At 44.6% G+C, this 15649-nt stretch overlaps 1 protein-coding gene and 1 non-coding gene across 2 annotated transcripts in view; both read right to left on the bottom strand.

The window, feature by feature from the left end:
• The window catches only part of LOC126204040 (protein sidekick-2-like), a 422747-nt gene that overhangs the window by 109096 nt on the left and 298002 nt on the right, over positions 1-15649 (bottom strand). The window lies entirely within an intron of this gene.
• LOC126204725 (U6 spliceosomal RNA) lies at positions 11760-11867 on the bottom strand. Its single transcript, XR_007540529.1, has one exon. It is a non-coding gene; the product is annotated as a U6 spliceosomal RNA (small nuclear RNA).

Genomic DNA, 15649 nt, shown 5'->3' on the forward strand with positions numbered 1-15649 from the left:
ATGCTGCTGCAAACGTCATCGAACTGTTCGTGCAGATGGTTGTTGTCTTGCAAGCGTCCCCATCTGTTGACTCACGGGTCGAGACGTGCCTGCACGATCCGTTACAGCCATGCGGTTAAGATGCCTGTCATCTCGACTGCTCGTGATACGAGGCCATTGGGATCCAGCACGGCGTTCTGTATTACCCTCGTGAACCCACCGATTCCATATTCTACTAACAGTCATTGGTTCTCGACCAACGCGAGCAGCAATGTCGCGGTACGATAAACCGCAATCGCGATAGGCTACAATCCGACCTTTATCAAAGTCGGAAACGCGATGGTACGCATTTCTCCTCCTTACACGAGGCATCACAACAACGTTTCACCAGGCAACGCTGGTCAACTGCTGTTTGTGTATGAGAAATCGGTTGTAAACTTTCCTCATGTCAGCACGTTGTAGGTGTCGCCACCGGCGCCAACCTTGTGTGAATGCTCTGAAAAGCTAATCATTTGCATAGCACAGCATCTTCTTCCTGTCGGTTAAATTTCGCGTCTGTAGCACGTCATCTTCGTGGTGTAGCAATTTTAATGGCCAGTAGTGTATTTACAATCTACATAAATGATATAGCAGGAAACCTCGGTAGCTCTTTAAGACTGTTCGCAGATGATTTCGTTGTCTATACGAATGCAGCAACGCCAGAAGACACTGTAGATTTGCAGAATTATGAGGACTTACGAATGGTGTACGCTCTGGCAGTTGACTCTGAACGTAATTAAAGGTAAGACATTGCTCATACATAGGAGAAGATATCCACTCCTGTACAACGACTCTATTGACAATAAATAGCTGGAAACAGTGTCTGCAGTAAAATATCTTGGAGTAACTATGCACAGCGATCTTAGGTGAAATAATCACATAGCACAAACAGTGGGAAAGCAGGTGGCAGACTGAGATTCACAGGAAGAATTATAGGCAAATGTAACTCTTCCACGAAAGATGTGCCTTGCAAGACGCTTGTTCGATCGATTCTTAACTACTGATCATAAATATCGGATCCTTACCAAGTAAGACTGAGAGAAGTGTTAGAGGAGATCCAAAGAATTGCGGCACCTTTCGTCGCGGCATCGTTTGGTAGGTGCGAGAGCGTTACAGAGATGATCAACGATCTCCAATGGCAGACCCTATCAAGAGAGGCGGTCTGAATTACGGACAGGTTTATTATTGAAATGTAGAGAGAGTATTTTCCGGGAATAGTCGGACAACATATTACTTCCTCTCACAGACATCTTGCGACATTACCACGACTGAAAATTTGAAAAATAAAAGTTAATGCAGAGGCTTAACGGCAGTTATTCTTCCCATGAGCCATTTGCTAGTGGAACAGCTAGTTATACCAGGAGTACCTTTCACCACACAACGCCAGGTAACTTGCGGAGTACTGACGTATACGTATATTCAGAATACACAATGCTATAGGAAGTGTTCATATCCTACCGCATTTAACGTTTTGTTAAGCTCGATAAGGATCCAGACAGTAACCACAGAAAAACATTCCCATACCGTAACACCACCTCCTCAGTACTTTGGTGTTGGTTCTAAAAATGAAGACAGGTGTCATTCTCCAGGAACCCACTAAATCCAAACGGTTTTACCGGATTTATGCAGGGTATAGCGTGATTTATCATTCCGTATGTCTCATTCCCAGTCATCATTTATCTTATGGCATCGCTCTTTACAAAATCTCAAACGTCACTTAACAACGGCCACAGGACTGTGTGGCTCGACCATTGTGCCCCATTCGTGTTAGCTTCATACACACAGTCATTTGCGTCATACACTTTTACAAACTTTCCAATCATTGTTACGTTTGGTTTAATGTATCCCTGTTACATCGACCGCCATATTCCTCTCCTGCTTGCCACATACCATATTTCCTTTAAATTTAAGTTTGGCCCACTACTATTTCACGAGAGCTTGGAAGCCATTGTAGTTGAATTTAACAATTATGCAGCACAGTAAGTAAAACTTAACACTCCTTCTTCAGGCCACAAGTTACGTCCCCTTTCTATGTTACGATAACGTTACGCGCATATCGCGTTACTTGCAGTGTTACCTGTGGAAGAAAATTTCCGTCAAAGGTACATTGTATATTATATGTTAGTACACCTGACCTATGTCGGTCAATAGCACGTAAGCGTGATGACGGAGACGTTGTACCCTCCGTCACACTCTAATTAATACGCTTGACCTATGTCGGTCAATACGGGTTAAGTGTGATGACAGGGGCGTTGTACACCCAGTTACACCTTAATTAAATTATAGATAATGATTAAATTTTTAAATAAGTGAGACAAGTAAGGTCTTCGCTATTAGGCATGTTCTGTGGGGATTTACACGATTACCATATATTATTAAAGTCGTAAAGGTTATCTTTAAACTTTAGATACCCAACCAAGACAATTTCCTACCATTTAATGCAATTTGCGTATAGTTAATACACATAGGGACTTCATCTACATAATGCTTGGTTTGCTTACAACTACGGTTATCAGCTACCAATAGGTGATATACAGACAGCCAATGATGTACAGCCTTCACTCTCCATATGCGCACGCGCACGTGTTTCTATGTGCGCAGTGCAATTCCGCGTGCAACGGCCAGTGCCAAAGTAGTTCCCGCCGCCAACCGACCGCGTGGTGCAGAGATGCCGGGGCTGGAGTTCTGTTAAGTAGTTTTAATTCGACTTGGTATCACTGTACTACAGATTTTAATTTTAATGTTGACTATGCCTTACTCTGGCATGTTGCAATAATTTATGCTCCTGAAGAAGGCTAGATTAATTTGGCCGAAACCTGGCAAAGACCAGAAAATTTGCGCAGATGAGGCTAATCCTTCAAAATGTTAGTCTTTCACAGTTGCTGACGGGGCTGCAATATGCTAAGAACTATTAGACGTATTTGTTGTTGCAGGAGACACCGTGTCTAAGATTTATACCACATACAGTGAAGGAGGAAGAACGCCATCCGATAAAAACGGGTGATGGGTAATCGGACGAACTGTCACTGAGGAGGGCTATGACGGGAAACGATGGGACAACAGCTGCAAAAGCCACTGCAGAAATGAATGTCGCACTCGCGAACCTCGTTGGCACAAGAGCAACACGAATGTTGCCCCAGAAACACGGCATCCCAGGGCGAACTGGAATTCTAGAACCTCTCTCGTCAGTGATGCATACACCTCTAACAGGAAAGCGTGGTGCCGAAGCTATATGACCTGGTCTATGGAGCATTGAAAGAGTGTCATTTCGTCGGATGAATCTTGCTTCACACTGTTTCCAACTTCTGGAGGAATTTACGTCGCAACGTCCGGTGATGATTTGGGCAGCCATATCATGCTACTTCGTGGGCTTCATTGTTACACTGAAAGATCACATTAATGTCCAGGATTATGTGACTATTTTGCCTTTTCAGGTCCCTGGCATGGTACTGTGTTTACTCGGCTGTGGTAATGCTGTGTTCCAAGATAGGAGGGTCCCTGTTCATACGGATCGCATGGTCCAGGACTGGCTTTGTGAGCACGAGAATGAATTGTCGGGTTTCCCCTGGCCACTGCAGTCACCAGATCTCGATATCATTGAGCCTTCGTCGTTCACTTTGGAGAGAAAGCTGCGTGATCGCTATCCACCTCCATAAAAGAATCTTATGGGACTTAACCGCTAAGGTCATCAGTCCCTAAGCTTACACACTACTTAACGTAAATTATCCCAAGGACAAACACACACACCCATGCCCGAGGGAGGTCTCGAGCCTCCGCCGGGACCACCTCCATCCTCGTTATATGAACTTGCTACTATTTTACAGGAAAAGCCATATAATAAATCCTTGAAAACCGTACAGGGCCCGCAGGTTTGTTTATTTACTCTGATACGAATGGAACCTGTTTCTAATCGCAACTGTTCTCCTACACCGTATTAGATCTGTAATATGTTGTGCTTCCTGTTTTTCAATATCCTTATCCATCCTCACGAAATCGTAGATACCAGACATTAGACTCAAATCCACAACATTCGCGAATGTCGAGGGATTGGTGGCATTTCACCTACATCACCAGGGTGTAGGTGAAAAGGCGTAGGACCTGCACAAACAATAAGTATTGACTGAAATTAGTGCGGAATGCGAGGGAACAGGACAACTTCGACCAATCACCTATTTTAAGATAACTGTCCAAAAACACCAACGTGGTTAAACGGAAGGACGCTGTGATGCAGAACTTGACAGTATGTGGCATTAGCTGAAAAGGGTAGTGGATCTTTTCTCGGTGATTCCACTTCTTCAGTTGAGTTGGTGTGAATATATATTTAGCCGACCGCTGTGGCCGATCGGTTCTAGGCGCTTCAGTCCAGAACCGATCGACTGCTGCGGTCGCAGGTTCGAATCCTGCCTCGGGCATGGATCTATGTGATGTCCTTAGGTTAGTTAGGTTTAAGTAGTTCTACGTTCTAGGAGACTGATGACCTCAGTGTTAAGTCCCATAGTGCTCAGAGCCATTTGAACCAGAATCTATATTTAAACACTAAAATGAGGCGCTCATAGTCACGGAATATCTCCTAGTATTATGTAGGACCTCCTTGTGCCCGGCTTAGTGCAGTAGCTCGACGTGGCATGGACTCAACAAATAGTTGGAAGTCTCCTGCAAATAATATTGAGCCGTGCTGTCTTTATAGCCGTTCATAATTACGAAAGTGTTGCCGGTGCAGGATTTTGTTCACCAACTCAACTCTCGATTGTGTCCCCTAAATTTTCAATGGGGCTCCACTTGGCCGATCACACGCTAGAACTGTCCAGAGTGTTCTTCAAGCCAATCGCGAGCAGATGTGACTCGGTGGCGCATTGTCATCCATAAACATTCAATCGTTATTTGGGAACATGAATTCCATTAATGGTTGGGAATGGTCTCCACGCAGTGGAACGTGTTACATTTCAAGTCAGTCATTGGTTCAATTGGGTCAGAGTACCCAGCATATTCCACGCAGGCATAGACCGCACCATTATGGGGCCACTATTAGCTTTCACATCGCCTTGTTAACAGCTAGGGTCCATGTTTTCGTGAGCTCTGTGCCACACTCGAATCATACCATCAGCTCTTGCCAAATGAAATCGGGACTCAACTGACCACGCCACTGTTCCTCAGTCGTCTAGAGTCCAACCGATGTGGTCACGAGACCATGAGCTGGGCTGCAGGCGACGTCGTGCTGTTGGTAAAGGCACTCGCGTCGGTCGTCTGCTGCCACAGCCCATAAACGCCAAATTTCGCCGCACTGTCCTAAAAGATACCTTCTTCGGACGTCTCAAGTTGAATTCGGTGGTTATTTCATGCAGTATTACTTGTCTGATAGCACTGACAACTCTGCGCAAACGCCGCCGCCCTCGGTCGTTAAGTGAAAGCTGACGGCCACTGCGTTGTACGCGGTGAGAGATAATGCCTGAAAATTGGTATTCTTAGCACACTCTTTACACTGTGGATCTCGGGATGTGTGATTCCCTAACGATTTCCGAAATGGGATGTCTCATGAATCTAGCTCCAACAACCATTCCGCTACCAAAGTCTTGCAGCAATAATCACGTCGGAAACGTTTCCAAATTAAACACATCAGTACGAGTGACAACCCCGGCAATTCACTGACCTTTTATACTTTGTGTACGTGATACTATCACCACTATGTATATGCATCCATGGTTTCTGTCTCCTCATTGTAGATCAGCTGTCGAAATACTGTCCCCAAAAACTGAGTCGTTAGATCTGCCGGGTAATCTACGAGGGGGGACTTAAAAGTAAAGCTTCCGAACTCTTTATCCTGTTCTCGGTATCGTTTGAGGTATTAATTGTCATGCATATCACTCGGGCGAATTACTTGCTTCGCTGACACAAGTTGCAAGACTCTGCCGATAGAGGACTCAGAATTGTGGCGTGTAACACGACGGTTCGTAACGTAACTTTATAGGTGCGTGATAAACAGCGTGCTGCAATAAAGTTTCTAATAGCAGAAACGTGCATCAAATTTAAATCGATAGAATAACGAAACTTATGTGCTGTGAGCACGGCACTGTGCTGCGACATCTGCAACAATCCGACGCCAGGGGTTATCTTTCAATCGATCATCCTCCATACGGTCCCGATTTGAACATACCCGATTTTCATCTGCTTCCAAAACTTAAATGGACCCAACACCGAATGAAACCAAATCCCTGGCGTTTTCTGCAGTCCTTCGCACGTTGCACACCTATAGCGTCCCATCAAAGATGGTTAAAGGCCGTTGCTACACCCACGTCAGCCACGTCTCTCTGAAATCGCACTCACTGAAAGGTGGGAGGAAATTACGATTCTCTTCCCATCTGTTTCGTGTTCTGCTGGCGAAGGGAAATAGGCTAAAAGTGCAGCATCCTGTTTCCAGGCAGTTACTCTTGGTTATAAATATGACACATACGTTATCGATGTACAAATGAATTTAAATAAGATCCACGGCCGCAATGATTAATAACGCCGAACTGACGTTCAAGTAAAAGTTTTACGTGTCCCAATAAATTAAACAGCCCACTGTTGACATAACAGTATTTTACGCATTCAAACATGATCCGCTACACACACACACACACACACACACACAAACAAAACACACATACACAACACGTCGTTGCTGTTATTTTAGAGTGCCAAAAGATGAAAAATATATAGTGAGCCACCTGTGGTATCTTTTGATTTTTGTCGTGCGCTAGACTGCTGAGGGTAAACCCATCAGTGATCAGATTTATAAAGCTGGCTATGAATTATATGAACTAAAAGCGGTTAACAGGAAATCACGTAGATTAAAAGAAAGAAACACACCATTAATTTCTATTTTTCATAAGAGACGCTAGTTACACAATTTTTCATGATAAATAAATCCTCTGTAATTGAATTTCATAAGCCCATCACTAAGATAAAATCGGACACACGCAACGGGTTCCAGGACGTAAATCTCTTCTTCAGCCACTACAAAAGACCGAGGAAGACTAAGAGTGATTCTTCATAAAGTTAGTTAACATCAAAAGGCCCCATTAAAATGTGAACATCAGGTCAAACCTTGATTGTGTACGAGAAAGTCTTACCATTCATGTAAGAAATCCAGGAAATTTATCAGGTATATTCCGGACCCTGTATCGAGATTATGTAGGTACAATATACGTTGTGTTCAACAATCTGCATCCACAGACTTCCATTCATAATATTGCGTATTCTGTAGGCTGACCGACCCGGAAATTGTGACCACCGACCTACTATTGATATAAACCCGTCAAGACGAGAGTAGCATCGTCTGGCGAGGAATATCTGCTCGTCAGACACACACATGGTGCATGCAGTATCAGTGAGATTGCTGTCCGGTGTAGAATGGGGAAGGCACGCGTTATGTCTGAGTTTGACCGAGACAGATAGTGATGGCCCAGAGTCTCGGCACGAGCGTTTCTAGGAGTGCTGTGGTGACTGTCTTCATCACTTGGTGAAACCACGTCCAGACGTCGTGGGTTTGGGAGGCCATCGCTCATAACGGGTGTTGGACGTCGTAGACTGGGCAGACTAGTAAAACAGGACAGGCGGCAAATTTGGGCACAACTGCCATCACACTTTAATGCTGGGCTGAGTAAAAGTGTGTCTAGACACACAGTGCGCCGACCACTCCCAACGATGGGCTTCCGCAACCAACGAGCCACGCCTGTGCCACAGTTATCACCACGACATCGGCAACTACGACTGGTATGGCCACGTGACCATCGGCGCTAGACGTTGGCACAGTGGCAGAGCGTTGCATGGTCTGATGACTGCCGATACCTTCTTCATCATGCCGATGGGGAGGCGACGACGAACGTCGTCTACCAGGGGAACAGCTCCTTGACACCTGTACTGCGAGTAGACAAGCTGGCGGCGGCTCCATTACGCTATGGGAAACATTCACGTGGGCATCGTCGGTCTAGTGGAACTCGTGTAAGGCACCATGACGGCCAAGGAGCGTCATACACTGGTTGCAGACCACGACGATCGTGATCCCCGTCGGGAGTGGCATTCTTCAGCAAGATAATGCGCCATGTCGCAATTCCAGGAGTGTGATCAAGTGGTTCGAAAAACACAGTGATGAGTCCTAGTTGATGTGCTGCCCCCCGCCCCCCAAATCGACAGCTCTGAATGTGATCGAACACGTCAGGAATGTGATAACACTTGGCGTCAGAGCTCATCGATCCCACCCCATGAATTTACAGTAACTAGGTGACTTGTATGTGCAGATGTGGTGCCAACTCGCTCCAGCGACCTACTATGGCCTCATTGCTCCCAGGCCACGACACATGGCGGCTGTTATCCGTGTCAAAGGTGGACATACCGGTTATTAGGTTGTTGTCGTTGTGGTCTTCAGTCCTGAGACTGGTTTGATGCAGCTCTCCATGATACTCTATCCCGTGCAAGCTTCTTCATCTCCCAGTACTTGCTGCACCCTACGTCCTTCTGAATTTGCTTTGTGTATTCATCTCTTGGTCGCCCTCTATGATTTTTACCCTCCACACTGCCCTCCAATGTTAAATTTGTGATCCCTTGATGCCTCAGAACATGTCCTACCAACCGGTCCCTTCTTCTAGTCAAGTTGTGCCACAAACTCCTCCCCAATTCTATTCAATACCTCCTCATTGTTTATGTGATCTACCCATCTAATCTTCAGCATTCTTCTGTAGAACCACATTTCGAAAGCTTCTATTCTCTTCTTGTCTAAACTATTTATCGTCCATGTTTCACTTCCATACATGGCTACACTCCATACAAATACTTTCAGAAACGACTTCCTGACACTTAAATCTATACTCGATGTTAACAAATTTCTCTTCTTCAGAAGCGCTTTTCTTGCCATTGACAGTCTACCTTTTATATCCTCTCTACTTCGACCATCATCAGTTATTTTGCTCCCCAAATAGCAAAACTCCTTTACTACTTTAAGTGACTCATTTCCTAATCTAATTCCCTCAGCATCACCAGACTTAATTCGACTACAAAATTATTAGGTAGGCCGTCATAATGTTCTGGCCGATCAGAGTATATTTGACGTATCTTCCAGCATTATGTTTCATTTGTGGTACTTTGATTTGGCCCATTTTATATTACGGTTTTAATAATTTTATATTTGGCACTATGAGTTAATAATTTTGTTTCTTGACAGTTTCGTTATAATATTTTAATATTTTTATTTTATTATAATTGCATTGTACGTTTCGTGTCTTGATTTTGTTTGCTTTGTGCTAGGCCTCCCTTAGCTACTGTGTTGCATAAGTAAGGTGGTATTAGCGCAATTAATAGCGGGTGGCGTTTGGGAGGGAAGTGGGGGTGCGGCCGTGTTGTTAGCAATGCTTTCTTCGGTGATTCCTCCTGCCATCGGTATTAATTCCGGTCATTGTGGTTACTGCGGCAGTCTGTTGATCGGTCTTGCTGGACGTACAAAACATGTGGCAGGTTGGGCCCTTATATACTCATTTACTTTTGAGGTTCACAAATTGGCATTTTGTGGCTTTTATGCCTTTATTTTAATTTCTTAATCCCATGGCACATATCTAGTTGTTCTGAGTTGGTTCAGAGGTTACATTGGGATGGTAATGTGTGCTTGTTTGTTGCTACATACATGTTTTTCCTTAGGTTAGGCCCCATTTATCCGGTGCGACTCAGAGAACCTTTCCATGACTCACTCGCAAGGGATCTTGCATGCTGCTTGATCAATTTGCTGAATTTTTACATGACTGGTACGATTTTCTCGTACGCAGTCAAGGTATGACCTGATGTTTGCATTTGTATGGACCTTTTTAATGTTGATTAATTTTATGAAGAATCCCTCTTAGTTTCACTTTTTTGTTGTTGTACCGTCTGAAAATAGGATTTACATCCTGGAACCATGGTCGCACGTACGGTTTCATCCAAATAAAGGATTTGCCAAGTACAACAGGAGCGTATTTATTCACAGTTCCGGGCTGCCGGCCGGAATGTCCGGGCGGTTCTACGCGCTACAGTCTGGAACCGCGTGACCGCTACGGTCGCAGATTCGAATCCTGCCTCGGGCATGGATGTGTGTGCTGTCCTTAGGTTAGTTAGGTTTAACTAGTTCTAAGTTCTAGGGGACTGATGACCACAGCAGTTAAGTCCCATACTGCTCAGAGCCATTTGAACCATTTTTTTTTTTTTTTTGTTCCGCGCCATTACGCCGTGGGCGAATAAATTTCACTTTAAAACCTGACGTTTCTTCCCCCATCTGTGAAGGACATTTTCATGGGGGATCGTAGCTTCGTTGAATGTCCGGTTAACACCCTAACTAGCTACTAACTATAGTAGAACTCCGCTTCCGCTAGCTTCCACGTAGTGGCGTGACGTCACATGTTTTCAATACGCGAGCGAAATTAGCCGTTGTCGACTGCCGTCGTCCGCAGTTTCTATCATCCCATCAAATCTTCTTCAGCACCAGAATCGAGATGTCATTCAATTTCACGCCCTCCTCCTTCCTACTGAAATTCCTGGGGTATTTCACAATCTCCATGGCGTCTCTGTGTAGCCTTTCGTGGTATCAGTTTGTGGCTACCAGTACTTGAGTCATATCAAAATGAATGTAGTGGTCTCCTGGCTGTAAAGCATGTTCCACAACAGCTGATCTGTCAATCTCCCATCTTCTGAAATTGCCGTTGTGCTCTTCTAGTCGTTTTTTGAACGTTCTTTTTGCTGTACACCTCCCCACAACTACCCGGAATCCTATAAATTCTAGCTTTTTCCAGCGGTTGGCAAACCTCCTTGGGCGATTTTAGGTGATCTTCTATCTTCCGTGTAGCTGTGTAGCTTACCGTGATGTATTAATTCAACATGAAAAATTTTATCAAGTGTTGTGGCAGTCTCACAAAGAATAAGTTATACATTTACCTAGAATATCTCAGAATCTATTGACCTGGGTGGAAGAGAAACTGTACGTTAATTATTCTGCGCGCGTCTTAAAACAGGGTTGTGACACGTTACTAGTTTAGTCAGGCAGCTGAGTGAGATGACGTACCATCGACGAAACGGTAGTTCTTCCCTCATGCTCCCGGCCTGCAGGTAACCTCCATCGTTCACTGCCCTGACAGGTTCATCATAAACGACATAAATTCGTTTCACTATGTATCCTCGCCATCTGGCATCTTGATGCGTTGCATGCAGGCCTGTGATTGCAGTGAGTCAGCTGGTGAACGATACGATCATCAGATCAGCAACTGCCGTCAGCAGAGTGTTCGTACGAGTTTCCTCACTCCTTGCGTGGGCGACCCCTTTTAACTGTTGAGACTGCGTCCTCAGCATCTTCTACGGCACAGAGCTCGTCACTTTTAATGCCACTGGTTTGAATTTATTCCACGAATTGTGTGGTCTGTTAGTTCTGACTTCTACCGAGTTTACGTATGATTTTATCCCCATCCACAATTCATCTCCTTTTACTAGAGTGCGAAATAAATTACTCTAAATAGTTCGTTTAGTGCGGCTCGTGCAAAATTATACTACTGTGCTACAATGTTGTAGCCCACAGTACTTTGTATTACAATGGTATGAATCGTAACTAAATTGAATATATTAATTTTACATACATAAATTGAACTGATTAAATATATTTAAATTGTATTATTAATTCTTTCACAATACGAGGAATAATGAAGATTAAAAGAAGATTTGTATGTGGTACAAATGAACCTGTGTCCACCAGGTACCAGTCTATGCTTCTTTTCCTTTTTTTGCGTGTCATCCTTCCGCAGGGGTCACGCTGATCTTTTCTGTATCGTTCCAATTTAGTAGATGTGTCGCCAAAGCAAATACACAAAGTTCATTTTACTTGAATTTGCTTTCAACTACTCGCCCAAGGCGGAGTCCTGACGATAGAGCTCAAAAAATCCCTCATAGTCTATACTTGCACAATATGCTGCACATAGTTTCAAAGAAAAATACCTACCTTTCGACGTCATAAATCTGTGGCAAATGATTGACATCAGATTAAACATTTGTTCAGAACATGGTCTGCCCTTCCTAAAACCACACTGATATTCACTTACATTACTCTCCAGAGTTGTTTCTTCTCTGTATAGTACAATATTGGAAAAATACGGTGTATACAACAACTTCTAGTTTATTGCCTTTCTAATGAAGTCGATGCACCGAGGCCACCTTCCACTCTCCTGGAAGTTTATCTGTTTCCCAAGTTTTATCAGTGATTAATTTCAGCCTATTTTTTTTATTTTCTTATTTTTGGTAGAGACCCCTTGAAAACTTCTGCTGTGATAGAGTCTTCCCCACTAACTTTATAAGGTCTTAAACACTTCTTCAATTTCTTTGAAACTTGGTGATAAATCTTCTTCTAGATCTTCGTAAGCCTTTCAGTATTTCATCTTCTGGGTTCTTTCTGGACAATTAAGGAACTGATCAAAATATTTTTGCAAGAATTTAGAGCTTTTCAATGTTAAGTCAGCTAAATTGGTGAGCCTCATCTCACACGCCTCTGTTGTTAGATATACATTTCAAGTACATCCACACAACTTTTAATAAAATCCTCCTGGGCTGTTTACCGCATTGGCAATACATAAAATTGTCCAACGTTTCGGCCAGTATTGGAAGACGCCTTCCTCAGGGCTTTGTGCTGAACTGACACTTCAGCACAAAGCCCTAAGGAAGGCCACTTGCAATAACGGCCGAAACGTCGGACAGTTTTATATACTGACAATGCGGTCAAAAGCCCAGAAGAATTTTTCTGACGTCACGATTGCGGAAACGTCCGCTTACATCTACATGACCCATTAAATGTAACTTTCTCCTCTAAAGGTCTACTGGAAAAGGGCCTTTTGAGCATATGATCTACAGATCTTCTACACACTTCCATACTGAATTTCATTGTATATTCTCTTGTTTACCACGGTTTAACCTATGGCCTTTCGACTTACAAGGGTAGGAATCGTAACCAAATAGAATGTATTAATTTTACGCATATAAACTGTACTCTGATTTTTAAATTTTATAACTAATCGTTTAACATTATAAAATGAAAAAAATATATATATGTTAGTAGCGGAAATCGAAACGGGTATGCAAATTACCAGTCTGTGCTTTACGCCACTCACTCACAGTGCTGTCACGATAATGGTCCGTTGTACTCTACACTTGCACAGTACACTACACACTGTTTCAAAGAAAAATACTTCCCAGGTGCTGTGAGCAACAAAGCACTTCAAGTGCCGGAAGGGACGACGTCTGAACAGAGCATGCGCAGCACAAGACAGACTGCTGCGTCGCTTCTCTAAGTCGGTGGTGCCACGGCTGATTATCATTTCGGCACTCGACACTGATTTGTATTTATTACACAGAGAGTGCTAGCAACAATGTTTTCATTCGTTTTATTTGCACACCAACACACATTCCAAGAGAAACGTCGTCATTTTAGCGCAATTTCCAGCTCTCATTCGAAAAGAAATGACGATGTTTTAGTGCGATTTCCGACTCACATTCAAAGCAAAATCACATAATTTTAGTGGAATATTTACAGAGTGCTGTAGCACGTTCGCACGCTCTAAAACGTTATGATCATTTAGTTAACGGCGTGTTGGCCCGCCTTTGAAAGGTACTCGTAATAGAGCAATGATTCTAGTGGCATGAATTCTACAAGTCCTTGATAGGTCTCCGGTGGTATGTGGTCACAGATATCAACGTACAGGTAACGCAGTTCCTGTAAATTAGGGGCTCTTGGAGTTTTGGTGCACAGCAGGCACCTGTTACAGTTCCACATGTGACCAGGTTAAGATCAAGCGAATTTGGTGGGCAAAACAGTGGGTTCTCTATTACGCTCCTCAAACCGCTGTAGCGCGTTTCTCTCATTGTGACAGAGACGTTACGCTGCTTGAAGACACCAGCACCGTCAGGGAAGCCATCAAGCACGTAGGGATATGGGTCACCCGCTATAGTGTTGATGTAGCCCGCAGCTGTCATCGTGCATTCGATTGTCACCGCAGGTCCAATGGAAGCCCCAAGTGAAATGCTCCCCACAGGGTAACATCGATCACACTAACTGGTATGCGTGGCATGGAGCATGTTTAGAGCAGCTGTTCATTTAGGTATCAGTATATCTGGTCTCGTCCGCAGCTCGTGGTCTTGCGATAGCGTTCTCACTTCCCGTGCACGGGGTCCCGGGTTCGATTCCCGATGGGGTCAGGGATTTGTCCCTGCCTCGGGATGACTGGGTGTTGTTGTGTCGTCTTCATCGTTATGATTCATTCCCATTATGGTCGGAGGAAGGAAATGGCAAACCACCTCCACTAGGACCTTTCCTACGGTGCTGCGGGTGTCCCGCATCGTCCCCTACGCTCCTCAGAGTATGGGACCTCATCATCACATCTGGCCCCAGTCATAAACCTGGTGTAACAAGAAATGTGATTTATTTGACGACTCAACAAGTTTCATTAATTCACGGTCCAAGCCGGATTACCCCAGCCCACTGCAATCGCAATTGACGATGTACACTGTCGAATCCTATCCGGCCACTTCTCAAAAGCCCGCATCGCCACTATTTGCAGTGCAGACTGCTGAGAGACAACGTGCGGGAAAGAAGTTTCTGAGAATCTGGAAGGTACTGACGTCTATGTCAAGCCATGCCGACTGCAGTGTTGTGGCCAGCTGCGCCAGGTTTCTCGTTTCAGGATCCACGGAGCGAAGACAGCAATTGCGGTGATCCCGCGGATTCTCAATTGGGCCTAAACTGAGGGAGTTTGGTGGCGAGAGCGGTATGGTAAACTCATCTGAGAACTTTTCGAAACACGCACGTGCACTGTGATCTGTGTGACACGTTTTGTTATCCTGCTAGTAGATTCCATCGTGAAGAGGATAATTAAACAGAAGTGGCGGACATGGCCCTCAGGGATAGATCCAACTTGTGTAGGTCGATTATGTCTTGCAAGGCCACGACAGCACGCGGGGAATGCCACGAAATGATTCCCCACACCTTAAGGCTACCTCCTCCGTCCTGAACCGTTCCAACGATTGTAGCAGGGTATTTCCTTTGAGACGTTTCACACCCTATACGTAAACGACCGTCTGTGTGATAGAGCATAAATGTGATTCATCTGAAAAGGCCACCGGTTGACACTCAGTGGACGTGCAGTTGCGACACTGGCGTACAAGCGGTCTAAGGCGCTGCAGTCATGGACTGTGCGGCTGATCCTTGCGGAGGTTCGAGTCCTCCCTCGGGCATGGGTGTGTGTGTTTGTCCTTAGGATAATTTAGATTAAGTAGTGTGTAAGCTTAGGGACTGATGACCTTAGCAGTTAAGTCCCATAAAATTTCGCACACAAACACACACTGGCGTGCAGATTCCAGTCTTGGTAGCCAATGAACAGCAGTCAGCATGGGTGTATGAACCAGGCGCCTGTTGTGGAGGCCAATTCGCAGCAGTGTTCGCTGAACGGTCGTTCAGGGGACACTGTTGGTAGTCTCTTGGTCCATGTGGGGGGCAGTCACTCAACAGCTGCGCTTCTATTCGCCTGTAGACATCTTCACAGCCGTTATTCACCCGTGTCGTCCATTGGCCATGATGCACCGCAGTTGTCTCGATGCTGGTTTGTGA

Source organism: Schistocerca nitens, chromosome 9 (genome assembly GCF_023898315.1).
Source record: "Schistocerca nitens isolate TAMUIC-IGC-003100 chromosome 9, iqSchNite1.1, whole genome shotgun sequence".
In the NCBI taxonomy this organism is placed as follows: Eukaryota; Metazoa; Arthropoda; class Insecta; order Orthoptera; family Acrididae; genus Schistocerca; species Schistocerca nitens.